The 17,528-nt window shown below is 37.9% G+C and overlaps 1 long non-coding RNA gene across 2 annotated transcripts in view; it reads right to left on the reverse strand.

Annotated features, from left to right (window-relative positions):
- LOC138685602 (uncharacterized) overlaps positions 1-17,528 on the reverse strand; it is a 91,883-nt gene that overhangs the window by 16,768 nt on the left and 57,587 nt on the right. The window contains exons 2-3 of one of the 2 annotated variants that reach the window (XR_011324927.1): positions 9,630-9,721; positions 7,698-7,942 (exon numbers count right to left, since the gene is read on the reverse strand). This is a non-coding gene — a long non-coding RNA (uncharacterized lncRNA). Of the gene's footprint in view, positions 1-7,697; positions 7,943-9,629; positions 9,722-17,528 lie in introns of those variants that run through there. The other variant, XR_011324921.1, reaches the window with a different exon arrangement.

Genomic DNA, 17,528 nt, shown 5'->3' on the forward strand with positions numbered 1-17,528 from the left:
TATCTCTATCATTCTCTTTCTTCAACTACTGAACAACTCATTGTTTCACTGAGTATTTTAGAGTGTAGCATTTGAATTGTCATCACTCATACTTTGCTGACTAGAAGTTTTTATTCACCCAAACAAAATGAATAACCTCTGTGGACTTAGAAAAACACATTTAAATTAAATAAAACTTAAAATCAAAATAGTCTTGCTCATTTAAAACCTTGATTTAAACTAAATAAAATCATTGGCCAACTGTTGAGCACTCTGAGACTTTGTTAGTGTAAAACATGTTTTACAGTGGAAAAAAGTCTTGTTAGATTGCTCAAAATCTGAATATGACTGTTCCAAACCTTGGAGAATAATCAGTAGGTGTAAGGGCAGCAGCATCTGGCACAAGACCACAGTATTTACTGCCTATACTATGTACCATATTCTATCATTCTCAGAACTCTAAAAAAATCTTTATTTCATAGATGTAGGGTGAAATAAGGCACAGAAAGATCTGAGACACCGAATCAACATCAGGTCTGGGAATATCCATCCCGTAGACATGTGTCTTGACCAAAGGCCTACCACTGCCAGCATATCCCAACCCATGAAATGGAATAAGCCATGAAGTGAACATAATTACCTTTACATAAGCACTACCAGGATTTTTAAAACTGGAAGAAGAAAATACTTTATATTTCTCAGCTAAAAAGTGTCCTATAGATTAAAGGTAATCAGACGTCTATCAAGTCTGTCAAGTTTTAACTATTCTAAATCTAATTTCTTCCTATCTTCTCCCTCTTCAACTAAAGAATAACTCAACTGTTTCAGTGAAGATTTTAGAGAATGTAGCACTTGGGTAAATATGAGTGTCTAAAATCCAAGTACAACATTTAGCACTCTACCCCATGACTGTCATTGGAGAGTAAAAATGAGTCAGCATGCGTAGTTTATCCTTCTGTTGCTGTCATATCCTATATATAAACCATAAGTTTCTGCTGTTTGCTAGGGAGGCACCATTACCAGTGCAGGTATCATCCTACCACCCAAGGCAGAATTTTGGAAAGTCATCTTCTTTACGGCACCCTGTACAATCCAGCCCTTAGGTTTTTTCCTATGTACGGATGGGCTTGATGTTTGCAAACAGTAGACAACGCTTAAAGAATATTTAACTTTTAAACATACTGAGCCTATGAATGAGGACGTTTAGCAACATCTCTTATTACTTAATCAAGAAGGGACTCCTCTTAAAGAAGAGACTTCTCTGCTCTTCAGAAAATTGTAATATCTGTCTCAGTTTTCTCCTCTAAAATGAAGATGATGATTCTTGCCTGCATCTACTGAGAGTATAATGGGATACTTCTGAAGTCCTTAATAAAAAATGGCAGCACTAGCTTCTGTAGAACTACTTGAATACATAAAACCTTGAAAACTGGTAGCAAGAGGATACATTTTGTTCACCATTACTTTCGTAAGACTAAGTCAGCTGAGCTGCTTGTCCTTGCACACACACACACTGTACCAGAAAGAATTTCTAATGTCCACAAAGTATCTGAAATTTTACACTGCTTTCCACATTAACCAAATTAAACTCCAGGGTAAGCAAAATTTCTCTGCTAGAACCAATGAAACTGCATTCTTTCATTTTGGTAAGAAATTTACTCTATAATACAGAATAGTACTATGCATGTAGTGTTCTGATAAAACATGCCAGAACTGGTTATAATTAATTTCATTTTAATTTAACTAAATTATGATAATCCACAGAAGCCCTAAATCTGATATGATAGTGGTATAAATCAGAAGTTATTTTACTCAAGTCGGGGAGCTGGTGCAAAACCAGAATAGGTTAGATCAGAATCAGGACCACCAGATGTTTATTATCATTGAGAGGTTTATGACACACAGTCCAAACTAGTCTAAACTAATACTAATTCTAAGTATTGGGCAGTGCTATAACTTTTTCATATTTATAGATATATTCAGACCTGGATATAATTTTCAGATGAGTACCCAAGTGAGGAACCATATTTTAGTGAAATAAAGCAAATAAAGCAAACTGTAATATAAAGTGTTAGCCACCTGCTCGTTGAGAAATTATAAATCACAATACTTACAAGAAAAATTAATTCCTTTACAGATGGTACCTTCTTCCAATAAATGAGTGGGAAAGTTGAGATCTTGAGAGTCTATGCCTAAAAGCAAAATGAGATAAATCTCCTTCATCTGTTCCTGTACTGTGACAGGAAATACACAGGTATGTATTTGGGAAGGCAGCCTTGCATTGTTACAAATGTATGACTTTCCCCAGCTGAGCAGACACTTTTAATGCTATCTTGTAAGAACATATTTTATTACAGAAGATGCTCTTTGCAGCTTTCTAAGTTGACATTTCAGAGCATTTAATAAATCAAGTTGTAAATGCAATGTCACTCCAGCCAGAAGTCATTCTTATGATTATTTCCACACTAAAATTTTTTGGTGAATATGTGTTAATGAAGTTAGGGAAAGCAGCCAGCAATTGTTAGGGAAATGAAACAAGGGTGCCTGAATAAGACATTTCCCAATGAAATCAATGTAGGAAACTGTTCTGGTGGCTGAAGATCCTCATGTTGAAGTAGAACATAAACCTCTTCAGACTGCAGGAGTTCCGGAAAGCTGGCACTATCCAATAACTTGTGCAAATGTGAACATTTAACCTGCTGTTCCTAAAACTGACTTTGAGATTCATGCAGAGCAGAGTTGTCAAGTGACCACTGGTGACATCAAACACTTCTTTTCAAAAGAACATTGCTGCTATGGGCAGATAAAAGAAACAGCAAGCCTGCAATAGCATTATCCAGCATCTCTCAGCAATAGTAAATTTCAGTTACAGTGTCACTGCAGCTCCTAATTACTGGTAGTGTGCTTTACACATGGCTTCAGTAACTAAGTTGTCTTTCTCTTGTGTATTTGCTTCAGTGAACCACAAAAACAAATAGGCTAGAAATTATAGAACAGTAAAATGCAACAATCTTGTTTCTTTTAAATCAATGAGAACAGATAGCCTAGTGGTACTTGGTAATACAATTCCAGCTTCTTAATTTTAGTTTTTCACAGTAAAAGATGAAAACAAAAACCTTAATGAAAATTAAATTTTCATGTTTAACAAAACAACTGATGACCATTTTGTTATGCTTGCTTGGATTCTCCTGTGCCTGATAAGGTCCTAGGTCAAAACAGCTCCTGTTGTCCTCTGGCATGGATCCTCTGTTGTTTAATAAGGGCTCAGCTGCAGCCTTCCCCCAGCTCAGACAGCATCTCTTCCTTCTACCCAAGATCACATTTTCACAGAACTTGTAGGGACTTAGTACCTTTAAAACACCTCCACTACTGTCAGACTAGATTGAAGCTGAGAAATGGGATCATAACTTTTTAGGTCAGGAAAACAGACAAATAAATAGTATGACCAATACTTCCATATGAGAGCTTTGTACTGAACATTTCTTAGCCCGCTTGTTCACATTACAAACACACCAAATTTTTCCCAAGTACTTCTTCTCAATATCCAGATAAACTCAGTTCCTTTTTTAGCAGATTTCATAGCTCACATGCCTTAACGAGCGTTCCCACATGGCATCATCCTCAGATTTCTCATTTAAATGGGAATATGTACATCTACAATACATGTTGCCAGCACTTGTAGTAAGATGAATACTCTCCACTAACTGAGAGGATCTGAAACTATTACAGAAATAATTTTCTGAGAATTCTGAGTAAAATTTCATAATCTGTAAATCAAATGGCTATTTTTTTATCTGCCATTTTTTATCAATTATTTTGATCTTGAGGCTTGACTTGTTCAGTCAACTAACAATTCACATCAAGCCAACACTGAAGAAGCATTTCAGTATCAGGAATGTGCTTTTCATTTGTATCTCACGCTTTCCCTATGTATCATACCTCGGTTTGTACAATGGAGTGGTCTCAGAGAGCACTTGGATCCCTTCCAGTTGAACTAAATGAGGAGACAGAAGTCTAGGAGCACACCTAGTGCACTCTCACCCATGAAACAGGCATGAGTTAATTCAATCTAAGACTGCTGAAATGTGTATAGCATAAATGTCAGATCCTCAAGATCAATTCTTCTGCTCTATAAACCTAGTTGTGTTGCATTGCTTTACTTGTTGCTGTAGACCATCCCAATCACATAGAGTAATACTCTGGACAGAACTATGGGCAAACAACTTCAGACAGTTGACCTTAATTTGTGTATAGAAAACTTTCTGTCCAGGCAGGAAACAAATCTTTTCAGTGATCCATTGTCATAGGCAACTCTGCCAGGAACAGAGTTTATCAGAAACACATTGAGCATTCTCTTCAACCGCTCGCAGAAGGCTGCAAGGGCTCTTTCCTTGAATACGATGGATTTTGGATCGAGACTTTACAAGCTAAGAGCACACAAGCATCCTCTTGTGCATACAAAGTTCTGTGCAGGCCTGACAATTTAGCCATACAATCACGCTGATGACTTCTCTGACAGATTTGATGCTTCTACCATAAGCCGTTTTTGATTAGTGGGACTAGACATTACAGCCCACAGACAAAGGGATCTATTACAATTAGGCAGGGGTAAATTATTAGCATTTCATACGCTGAAAGCAATCTTCATACAATGCTGTTTTAGCTCTCAGTACAATCTTTTCCACAGGCATGAGATATTGGAATTTTAATGCCTAATAAATTCTGTGAAATATAGCAGTGCTCTGCAATATGCAAGCTTTAGACAGCTGATGTATTTAGACTGGCTGGCCACTTCCACGCGTTTCCCACCCGTCCAGCTGATCACACAGAAAGGGGAGTGGAATACCTGCTGAGAATACCTTCACAGTTTGATCAGTCTGCCTTACATGGTGCATGACAACAGAACACAGTGGCTCCCTCAGGCAGCCAGTACAGTATGAACCCACTATCAAAGCAAGGATTATTATGTGAGTTCCTCAAGCACGAAGCCATGCCCACTGCAGAATGCTACTGTGTTCTTTGGATACTGCCAGAATTCTGCACCACCGTGGATGTCAGCAGAGCTACCTGAGGTGTAAATAAATTTAGGGTCTGGCCTTACACACCTTATTTCCTTTCAAATAATTGATCTTACATCTGTGTACTTACTTCTACTCAGAGAGACAGGATGAATTTTTAAATCTACATTTAATCCATGCAAAATCATCCCCTAAGGTCCATGAATCTTGGAGAATCTTTTACAACTCTCTACAACTTTGGCTTTAATGTTAAAACAAGATTGATGCTGCATGCCTTCTTGCAAAACAGTAGCATCAGCCAAATATGCAAAAATGCTCACTTATGGAAAATGCAATAATTTTTAATGCAATTTCTAGCCATCACCATTTTCTTCTGCTGTCCCCAGTAATATGGAATATGAAGCCTTTTCTTGATGTTACTGCAGATCTTTCCTCACATAAACTCTTATCATCTGTCACTGGTGAAAAATGCACAAGCAGGAAAAGATAATGCAAATACTAAAACGCTGTCAGTTAAAATGTTTGAGAGTGCATGCTTCGGGATGATGAAAAAGCCTCTTTTGTATTGAAACTTAAGTGGTAATGTTCTAACTGGAACAAGAACAATATTTTTAATCCGTGCCTGAAAGATCAAATTAAATCTGCTGCAGTCAACCTTGGTAGGGCTTTATCTATCAGAGATTACTTTTTTTTTTTAACGAGAAAGCTACAAGTCCAAAGCTACTGCATACTCATTTGTCTGGTTTTCTGTAGACATTCGGGGAGCTAGGGCAATCATTTCTAGCTCAAAAGAACATCCCAAAATACTAGGAGATCAAGAGAAAAAAAGATCTCTTGAGATACATTCCATGATTTTCTCGAATAGAGTCAGATTTCAACAACAGAATTTCAAACACAAGCTAGTCACAAGTTCACAGTACTTTTACGATAATGTATCAGTGCATTATCTAACATCTTTCAGTTAGTTACAGTCCTACCAGCAACATCACTGCAGTATTTCTGGCACTATGGTTGTTTCCAGTACAAATTCCCTATTTTACAGGCATTAAAATGCAAGTATTTGGAATCCCATAAGCTTGAAACTTATTCTACAAGCTGTCAACTCAAATGCAATATATATTTTTCCTCCCCCAAAAATTTAAGTTAAATTGGTTCCACCATTTTTCTTTATAGAATCTAGAGAAGGGCATGAAATGAACATTTGACAGCTACTAAGAAAATACGTGTTCTCAGAGAAGCCAAAGAAATCACAGCACTTAATTCACCGGCTGCTAGTTGTTTACTGCAATCTGCTTTTAAATACACTAGCAAAACCATGAAATATGTATTATTTTTGCTTTACGCAACAATTACTGAACACTTATATTAAACATCATTCAAATTTCCTGAGGTAGTAAAAAGAGGTATTTGAATTCTAACATTTTTATGCATCTTCAGTATATGTAAAGTGTCTGCTGAATACAAGGGCAAATATACCAATAACTGCAATGAGTTAAGAGAAGTGTGAAAAAATGGAGAACTACAGTACACAATATGAACTGAGATGTTCACAGTGGCCTGGTGTGCAAGCCCCTCTGAATTTAACACCCAACTCCCTTAAAATTCTCAGCTAACAATGCTGGGGAAGGTCGTGTGAAAAGACAAGGGCCAAAAAGAAAGGGACAGAAAGACAAAAAAGAATGAACCATATAAGAATAATCAGATAGCACAACCTGCTTCAAAAAGAGTGAGCTAGCCCCAAAGAGGATACAGAGAACCCAGTAGAGGCCAAAGCCATCAATCTCTCAGTGACTGTGGAAGTTTCTCTCCATTCTTGTTATTCCTGAAATTGTTAGATCAATATTTTCCTCATTGGTTCCAAGCAACAAAGATTATTCATGCTGTAGAGAGACAATTTTTTTTTTTTTCCCCTGCTGGTATTTAAAGAAACTGGGGAATATGTACAAAATGCCTGATCCATTGACCACTTAAGTCAATAGGAAGACTTCCATTTAGGTCTCTGAAGTGGCTTGCTACTTCAGAGGTGCAAGATGAATTTTGTCATGTCTAGACAGATAATTGGCTTTTTAGATTACAACTATCATGTGTTTTCGTGTCAACCTTACTAGCTGCAAGAGGAAAAACCTGGACTGTTGCATAATAGATATATACCATTTCTTTATCTCTTTTTATTCTTCCTGATCCTCAAATACAGAAATCCAAATGTCCTTAGCATGCCCAGTACTTGATGAAAGGGATTTTAAAGCAACAAAAAAAAGTTTATTAGAGGTACCTTACCTCTTGATATAGCCAAGTTATACTCATTCCTTTGAAAAGAAATGCTATGACTAAGACATCATTTGCAACACCACAGTCGAAACCCATCACTTAGATCTTCACCCTCTGTGACACATGCAGAGTGTCAAACAATGGAACACACTGAATTTGCAAGCAGCATTAGTCATCCTTACCTCTGATTCTGCTTTTTCTAGCAAAACCTTTTTAACACAGAAGTTGTCCCTCAGTTCTCTCAGAAGATAATTAAATAATTAAAATTCTCTTTCAAAATTTCAGTCTCGTTACATCCATATGTGATATTTGTCTCTTTGGACCATTTCTAAATCCAACATCATTAACACTGCAAACTAATTACTAGAATGTCTAAAAGCATGTGAAAAGTTATTTCTGAAGCTTGAAGAATAGGGCTACATTTCAGAAAAAACTGCAAGCATTTCACTGAAATACTATTTGTCATCATCAAAACATGAAACTTCAGAGAGTGCACTATGTATAAAGAGCAGAGCAAGAACACTGCACTGAAAAATTAATGAAAGTGAAACTTTGTTTTATTTCTAATTAGGAACCGTGGTTGACTACGACAGGAAGGTTTCACCGAAGATTCACTACAGGGAATTCTGCTACTTTGTTTTTCTTGGAAATATTTCTAAGATCAAGGATGCAATACCCTGGAAATTAATAGAACAGGAAAAGAGGAAAGAAAGGGGAGGTTTCAGTGGCTCTTCACACAAAAGGCTGAGATTTAAAAAAAAAAAAAAAACAAAAAAAAAAACCACAGGCCTGCTTGGGTTATTAAATCATTGCTTGATGAAAGTGCAGAATTATAAATGCTATAAAGCACAGGGAATACAGTCATTCAGTTCAGATTTAACTAATTTTCTTTGCATTTTGTGTGCAACAATGCTTGATATAGACTGTTAATATGTTTTATTGAAGGTTTTGCCCTGGGACTTCAGCTAAGGTAAATTCACTAAAAGGAAGGAAAAGGGATTCTAATTCCCTCTGGCCAAGGCCTATAGATAAAACAGTTTTCCAAAAGTAAGCTATCCCATCCAGGAGTGGAGCTGGGTGGAGTAATCTAACTTTGGAGACATGCAGTGTACATGACCACATCTGAGCCAGTTGTTCCAAGTCTTCCTTTCTATGACATGAAGAGGCTCAATTCATCAGACCTAACCTAGTCATCAGACCTAACCTAGACATTCTAGGACAAGGATGAGATGTGTGCTGTGCCAAGGCCTATAGTAGCTAGCTAAAATCTAAACGTATTCATCAATGTATGCAGATTAGCACCATCCCTGCCGTCCACAAAAAAAAAAAAAAAATCAGATCACTATGCATGCTGCAGAGAGACTTCCTGTAATATTTTTTACACACAGCCCTGTACAGTATATCCATAGCCGTTTCTTATCTCATTGTACCCTGAGGCTCTGAAAAAAAAAGCCAGCAAAAGTTGCTGAAAAACTCCCATTGGTTTCTGAAATAACAGCATGCAGCTTGCAGCTCTTAATCATCAGCTCTGGAGCATGATATAGGAGAAGAACCTGCACACAGAGATGTGACAGCTATCAGCTAGCATCTTCAGTAGAGAAAGAAACCTGTTTGCATTTATCTAGTTCTTCCAAAGATATCAGTGCATGAGTTTACAAAGGACAAATACACTACAGAGCTACGTTAAGACATAGGTACGTAGCAAATCAATAGCAGAGTCAGAAATCTAACTCAGGAGAAATATCTCATTTCCTTTCCCACGACCACTGATTTATAACAGCACAGGTAGTTGCAGAATAGTTTCTGAATCTACATGAAAATAGCTGTTGTCAGGGATGACTGTCAAGCTCATAGAATTTAGAAACATGAATCAAAAAATTGTGCTTGTCTTCCTACTTCTGCCTGTAACTACGGGTTACACTATATTCCGCCCTCCATATTTTGGTTTCTCTGTCTGCAAGATGGTGACTTTCTTCCCCCACCACCTATAACACTGCTTAATTTACAACTGTAAAGTGCTTTTGAGACCATTGCATGAAAGTATAGGCAAACATACAATACTCTTGTTTCTAAGCTTGTCATTACTATGAAACAAAATAGGTATTTCGAAGCCATACTGGGAACATATTCTTTTAATTTTGACTGTTTTGACATTGTGTTGTGTTTCCATTTTAGAGTCTTGATGGGATTTACCATATTCTCTATTTGTAAGGCTATGCTTTCAGGTTAGTAGCAACATGAGATAACAGATTTCTTACAATTATTGTGGAGAAGAGAAAGGATTAAATCTGGCTGCTTGTTTTATATCTCAGCAAGGATGGAGAAAGCAAAGAAAAAGAAATTGCAAGGCTCTTACGTTCTTACCATGAAGAGATGCTTCTTATGGAAAAGCAGAGTTTCTGAGTGCTCAGCTCTATTAAATTGAAGTCATATCACTGCAGCCTCCATTTTAATTCCTAAGAAGGGCAAAATAAAAGAGAGGTTAGCAAAATGAGAATTTAAACTTAGTCAAATATTTCCTTTGGTTTTGAGGCCAGGAAGTTTCTGAAGTTTATTTCTCTTTCTTTCACAGAAGAGAATTTAGAGCTCAGACACACTGACTGGAATGGAAGAGTAATCAGTCAGAAAGAACAAATAAATTTTGTGTCTGCCTCTGTTAGTGGGGAAAATAATTGAAAGCATGACTGCTTATGCGGTTCCTCTACAACTTCAAAAGTGTACAAAATCACAGAAAAGGGAATGCCATCTGTTTGTTGTTAGGGTCATGTCTTTTATTTTCCTACTTATACTCCCACTGAAAGCAATGAGAAGTTTTCAATCCTCCGTAATGAAAATGACATAACTTTATTTTCTCTCCTATATTCAGGTTACAGTAGGCTTTATTATGCATCTTCCTCTCCTCCTGAGTAAGTTTAAGTCTTTGTTAACTAACACCTTTGAACATTATCTATAAAACAGAACAAAAGTGGCAAAAAAATGGTCACCACCTTGTAAGAGAAGGAATGTGACCATAAGGAGAAATAGTGGACCTCCCTCAGGTCTGAATGTTTGCATCGAGAAGATTATTAAAAGCAAAGCCACTGCAATAACACAGAATGCGCCCTTGGCATAATGAAAGCAAGATGTAAAAATGTGTTGGCGAGAAGGGCAGCTTTGAAGCAGCTGCAGCCCAAGCTCTATAATAATATCTGAAGGAGGATATGCTGGTAATGGAAGTGTGCCTTGTCTAACTTCAACTATTCATCTCAAGGGGCGATTTACAAGGTGATAAAAGGTTCCAAGCTGCAAAAGGTACTTTAGGCAGTTAAAAAGCAGCTTTTTATGATCATTTCTTCTGTACAGTACACGTTGTTTCATTAATCAAATGCTTATTCTATTAAAACACCAACTCTTTTAGCTGGTGGGACAACAAGTTTTACTACCATGAAATGGCATTAAAAGCCACAGACTTCCCAGTTAAGCCTTTGTAATGATTCTAACACAGCCCAAGTGTGGCTGTCTCCAGCGGGATACCTGAATGGCACGTCTGCCCCGCTTTGTTCCTTGGCAAGTTTCTTGGTGTGCTTCATTTCTCAAGGCCATGTCGCCCTTTCCAAGCAAGAAAGCACACAGGGCACATGTGCGCTCCCTAAACCAGAGCAAAACAGGCGGCTCACATCAAATCTGGCTCTGTCAGCATCAAATTGCTCACTAAATGAACATTAAAAGCCAAGCATGGCTGCAGCAAAGGGAAGGCTTCCACTCACAAAGACCATTGCAATGCTTTAAAAATATCAGCTTTTTCATCTCCTAGAGGCCCCAAATCCATCATTCACAAGGAGAGTTATAGATCTGGGGACCTGGTATGTGAACTAAAATAAATAAATAAACATTTATAAAAACTTTTGTCAACTCTCTTTTTAGTCCTTGAAAGAGCCTTCCCAAATCAAGGATGCCACAGACCACCAGCTAGGACACTCCTTTGGTTTCCTACTCCCTAAATCATCAGATTACTAAAGAAAGGAAAGCAATTCTTTATTTTTTAAATCTAGCTCCAAAATTAAAAGCATTTAGATTCCTACACCCTCGTCCACCAAAGAAATCATTAAGTGCAACTCAGACAGGAAGACAAAACTGCAGTACAGCCTCCCAGTCATATTCATAAAATTTTCAGTTGACTTAGGCATGGAAAATATCCTCTATGTTAAGCAGGAAAGTAGAATGAAACAACAGATACTTGGAGACCACATAGTTGGACTTAGAGAGTGGGAGGGAGGGAGGGGATAGGGAAAAGACCTGGTTGTTTATTTGCACAGCAACTACAGTAACCAACAGGCAATTTAAACTTGCCTTTTAATGAACTTAAAATGTTAAAATAGTAACTATAGTAATAAAGAAGAAAAAATTAATCATGGTAATACAGCAGCTGCCAGGGGCTTATAAGTCTAAATCCACATGGAACTAACTTTAAACAAGATCAGTGTAGATACATTACAGAATACAAACTGGTAAAGTAATTTAAATTTAACAATTATCCACTGCATGTTTCAGAGGTACTACTGAAGTTCAGGGGGTTTTGCTAAAATGTATAACCAAAATCCTGTAAATGCTTGTGTAGATTAAAAATAAGTCAAAACAAATGTTTCAGAAAACATATCATAATGGCACTAATAAAATGTAAAGGAATGAACATCAGATATTTAAATATTCCATTACATTAAATACCAAATCAACATCCTAACACAAGACAAACAGATTTTTCTATTTAGCTAAACAAAAATAGTGACAAACATTTTCTTGTTATTCTGTGAAGTGGTAATTTCAATATCAGTATGAAACCATCACATCTTATTACAAGTTCAAATCCACCCACGGCAGGTGGATTACCAACAACATTTCGACCAAAACTATTGTGGGAAAGCTATACTTACTATTACCTTACTTAGATTTGGAGAATCTTTTTGAAGTTTGTAAATTACTATTTTGCACTGTTGTCTGACAACATAGCAGGAGACTCACATTAAAACATGCCATTCATCACTCTGTGTAACTTGCTTAATTTGTGTGTGAAAGCAATCTGTGTCACAGTAAGAGGCACAGTGTCATAACAGCTGCTTGGGATTCAAAAGGATTAACTTATACCACAGGGAGGTGGTTACGAGGGAATTCCTTCAAAAGCACAACTACTGGCTGAAAAAAAGGCTACAGTATTTTAATACAAACTGATACAACTCTAAAGGTACTTGGCCAGAAATAGGGTGCAGAGCCTGACCTAGATAAGCCTTGACGAAACTAAGTGACTACTGCATTATAGTACCAATCAAAATGACCAGCCAGCAGGTCAGTCTTCCTGCCCGCCCAATGCACCCAACCTCCCCTTTAAGTTGATGAGCAGTGGTCAAGCCATTACAGGAGGAAGGTCTCTTCTCTCAGCCCAGTCACCACATGCAGTTATCCTTATGGCTGCAGTCTTTCACTGCCAGCTATGCTTCCTCCCAATTTCTCTACAGCGTAGTACAGTGGAGATTCTCACCAGCTCTCCCCATAGCCAGGTGCACAACCTTGGACATCTGAGATACAGCACAGACCTTTCTGCACGTTTTCCTTGAGACCCCAAAAATGACAGATGCACTCAGGAGCACAAGGAAGACGTTGTTCATTTCTGGCTGTGTTTCAAACCACAAGTCACTCTCAATTTTCTGGAAAACAGAATAGAAAACACCAGTAGATCACTTTCGCCTCACTGAACACTGCTACCTTAGGCAGGCTTTCCTCTTACTACTCACATTTTTGCAAGGAACTCCAGAAGATTACCAAACTCCACACACCATGAATATTCAGTTGACTGTCAAATGTTCTAGCTAGACTTCTCCTGGACCAGGTTCATTACACATTAGGAAACATGGAGAGACATTGAAGTCTATCCTCACCTCTCAGATCACTAGCCACAGGTGTCTCCACTTCCCAAATCACTTTTGCAGAGGTACAACTGAAGCAGTGAGCATAGTCACTAGGACCTCCAGAAGAAGTCCTCTCAAATAAAGTCCTAGAACCACAGCAAAGCTATCATCTCATTTCTCATGGCTTTGGGGAATCATTGAGTAGCTTCAGTAAATACTATTACTGAAAAGTCTACAAAGAAGGATGGAAGAACATTCAATCAAATACTGGCAGTATCTACTTTGCAAGGGCAAGAGAGGCAATTTAAGTTCATACGTCTGGACCCTTTAAAAATAGTAGTCATATAGTGCTTTTGGAAACTTTGAACACTATAGCTGCTCCTTGAACCTTGGATTTCAAAAGGTAGATGCCCATTTTGGAAATGTCACCCAAAATATTCCCCTTACCCCACACATTTTATTCTTGGGAAGAGTCTGTAAGGTTGGGTTGCTATCTGAAAGCAGCTGTTCTATATTATTTGTAAAAATAAAGAAATAAATATACCCTTTCTTTGGCATTTTCTTCCTGTGCTGTCCTGAGAAGTACTTCATAATAACAACTTAAAATTAGAATTTTTCACACATTTCTTCTTGATCAATTATTAGGAAAAAAGACAGAGTCAAAAATCAGTATCTAGCCCAGTTTCTTCTAGCCCTTGCTGTATATGCCTTCATCTACACAAGGTACCGGTTTCAGTGATCCGGAAGGAGCTGACTGCTTATATTCATGTTTAAAATCAATTTTAGCATGAAATACATGAGATTAGCCAAAGAAAATGTTTGGCAGGATTAAAACAATCATTTACATTTTGCCAATCTCTTAACGGCTGTACTAACTAAATGTTAAAAAAAGCCTCTTATTTCTGCAGAGTCAACAGCTCTCTGCTTTCTCAGGAATACTTTAGAGCCATAAATTGTGTCTTGCTTTTGCCCAGGTACACAAATGGCAAAAGGCTACAAATTACAGACTCATCGTTGCTTTCCATTTCTCTTCCACTCTTATACTGTCAGTAACTCAGGCTGCAAAGTCGACACAAGCCTACCCTAGAGCCTCAAATATAGTCGTAACTTCTAATTAAATGTAAGCTAAATTAATCTAGCTGAATCACTCTTTGACTTAAACAAAATATAAGGGAAAATTATAAGCTCGGGCTGGTTTATGATGGTTCCTGATTGGTTCATGTAAAGTGAATAAACAGAAAGCAGAAGTGTCCCCTTTTTGTAACAAACGTACAAAATACCATAGACGGAACTAGTGACTAGATCCTTCATATCCAGTCTCAGCAGAAGCTGACAAGAATATTTGAGATACAATTCAAAATCCATTCACAGTTTCATATGTTCATGACCTTCTGCTCAAACTGGAAAGTTCAGTAAACCACAAGTGAAGTTGCACAGCTGGCAATCCAGCAGGGTTGGGTTTTGTTTTTTCATTAATCAGCAGGCCGGCCCCCTTCTGACTCACCTCACTAACCCCTTGCAACTTTTTTATTTGTAAAGGGATAATTCTTAAAATATTTCTCAATGGGGGTAATTATCTCCACTTTCTACATGTAATTAAACCAAGGAACAGAAGAGCTAAGTGACTGCCAGAGGTCATACAGAAAGCCAAGAAGAAAATATGGTGGCTTTCCTCTGACGGAGCTGTTTAAATGTTAAAAAATATATAAGCTGAGAGAGAGAACAAAAAAATTCCAGAAAAAAAAAATGAGCAGGGTCATGAATTATGATTTGGCAGTAGTCAGTCCATGACAGAAACCTTGTCTCTTTTACCCTCGTGGTGCTTGGTATAAAATACAAAATAATTCAGTGCCAGTCTCCTTGATAAATTGAGCACTAGAAAAGCCCTGAATGCAATATTATCTAGCAGATGATAAATTTGCTATGAGAAGTACAATGGCATTAAAAATCAGAAGTCCTGTGAGCAAAACGTTCAACTTCTGTCCACAGTTCCTACACCTAAACTTCTATGATTTTTAATGAATTTCTTAATGTGACATTAGTATGCAATTAAGTTCTGCTTTTCATTATATGAAATTCTCAGAAGCACAACAACATTCTTCACTGGGAGCTGAAAGTCAGTTGTTTAAATCTTGTTGTAAAATTGCATTTCTTCTCAAAAATATCTTGAATAAACTTGCAGACTGAATGTGATTTTGCATTACATGCCCTTGCATTTATCAGATATTATAACAGATAATAGGCTAGTTGGTATGTATGCTACAGTATCTACAGATATTTCATCATATAAATTCCTAGGAAGTAAAAAGCTAACCAGACATTACGCCTAAAAAGCCTTTTCCTATTTTAGGAGACAATTCATACTTGGCCTCAACTCTTATCTTATGCCAGAAAACAGCAGAAACATGTCAGAAACAACACCATCATGACTAGCTATATTGCTACTGCTAAATTAGTAACTTCACAAAATTCACTAAAAGGACAAGGCAATGGAAGACGGTAGGCATTCCCTACCTGCACCTTTTGGAAGTCAAAAATGAACTGGTTTACTCAGGAAGGCGGCCTTAAGGTATCACAGGACAGTATCACAAGAAATTAATAAAGAGCAAAGTACTATCTCTATAAGTAATACCTACCATGAGAAGAAAACAGCAGTTTGGGAATACAGTTTCACTTTGCAGAAATAAAAATGCATCCATGTAGTACTACCTGCATGCAAGATGGCTGCTATTAATCTGATGCTACCTCAAAGCTGTGGGACTAGTACGTGCTGTGCTAACCCCAGGCCTCTGGCTTCCTCTCCCTTTGTGACTGGGAATCTTGTATCACAACTCCTTTTCAGCTGAGACATCTGGGTACTCTCCCCTTGCGACTGAGGGGAGTGGAGGAGAAGGAGGGGACAAAGAATGTCCTCAGACACCTTTGCTCCAACCCTCATACACCGAGCACCCACCATCCTTCTAAGAAAGTAAGGGGAAATGCCAAAAATGTGCCTCCCTCCCCGTGGCAGACTGCTGCAAGAGGGGCACTTCTGGTGCTCTTCAGTGCCTGCCTTCTCCATTGCCCACCCAGCTCCTCAGCTCCCCGACCCTCCAGGACCCCCGCCTCCCTACAATTTGAGCCTTGAGAGCTACTCCAAGCCACAGGCAGCAGTTTCATTTTTTCACAGAGAATTTCAGAAGCTGGAGCTTTAACTCTGTATCAGAAGGAAAAAAGATTTGAAGTAGCCCAATTCTGCACAAAATGGAATGCCCTTTCTCTCCCTTACTGCACTTGAGATGCAAGAAAAGGCTCTCTTCAGAGAAGGAGCAAGAACAAGGGATAAGTCCTATGCTCTACAGCCACACACTGTAGAGGAGACTCAGACTGGCACTGACTTTTTCAGCTGTTCCAGAAGTGAGGACACTGGAGCGAGCTGGAGGTTCAGAGATTAAAAGACCACCCATTCCTACAAGATGAATCAGACCAGCAGATAACAAGAATTTGGCAAGGTGGACTCCAAGCTTTAAACTGCCTAAAAAGTTCCTTTCAGTGGAAAATATCGTGTCTTAACAACCCTAACAAGTAAACAATACTATCACTATGTTTACTTTTACACATCCATACGTCATTCCCAATGGTCAGCAATGTTGTACCCCAGTGGAACAGAATTTCTTGTCACCATCTCTACCCGCATCACTGTGACATACTCAAAAGGAAAAATCATGGTAATTATATTAAATAACTGAAAAGAACTTAGCCAACTGTGCTTAATGATTTTTTTTATTCATACCTCAGGAAGAATTAATTGAGCTTTGTGAATTTAAGGAAGCTAAAACACCAGGCAGAGAAAATTACCACTGCATATACAGCAATTGTATTGACATCACTTCCACTGCTAAGTATACTCGTATCCTTATCATGCACACCCTGGTTACATAGTAAGTCTCACAATAATGGACACTTTCATTCTGCCTATACAGGTATTGACTAAATTCATGAAGAAAAGAAAGCTCAATAACCAAATATATCTCCTCCTGCCCCCACTGAGACATGTTGTGGGGTTTCATAATGAACATGTTGCTTAAATGATTAGACTGTCACTTCTCCGAAAAGATTTGCGGCACTCTTATTGACTTTATTTCTCTAAGTTTGAAAAAGCATTGTAAAATTACTTTCTGGCTCATCAAGTTGTTTTGATAATGGCCAAGGTATTGACCTAACTTAAAGAAAATAGCTTGTGTCTACACAATGATGAAGAGAATGGTAGAATGCAGGAGAGCTATAGGATTGTGGGTATTGTCAGCATGGATATAACTCTAGCCTCAGGTCCCAACTCTGACAGTGGTTTGCCTTGGATATGTCCTTTATTTTTCTCTAAAGCTCCAGCAGAGACAGACACATG

Source organism: Haliaeetus albicilla, chromosome 1, assembly GCF_947461875.1.
Source record: "Haliaeetus albicilla chromosome 1, bHalAlb1.1, whole genome shotgun sequence".
Lineage (NCBI taxonomy): Eukaryota > Metazoa > Chordata > Aves > Accipitriformes > Accipitridae > Haliaeetus > Haliaeetus albicilla.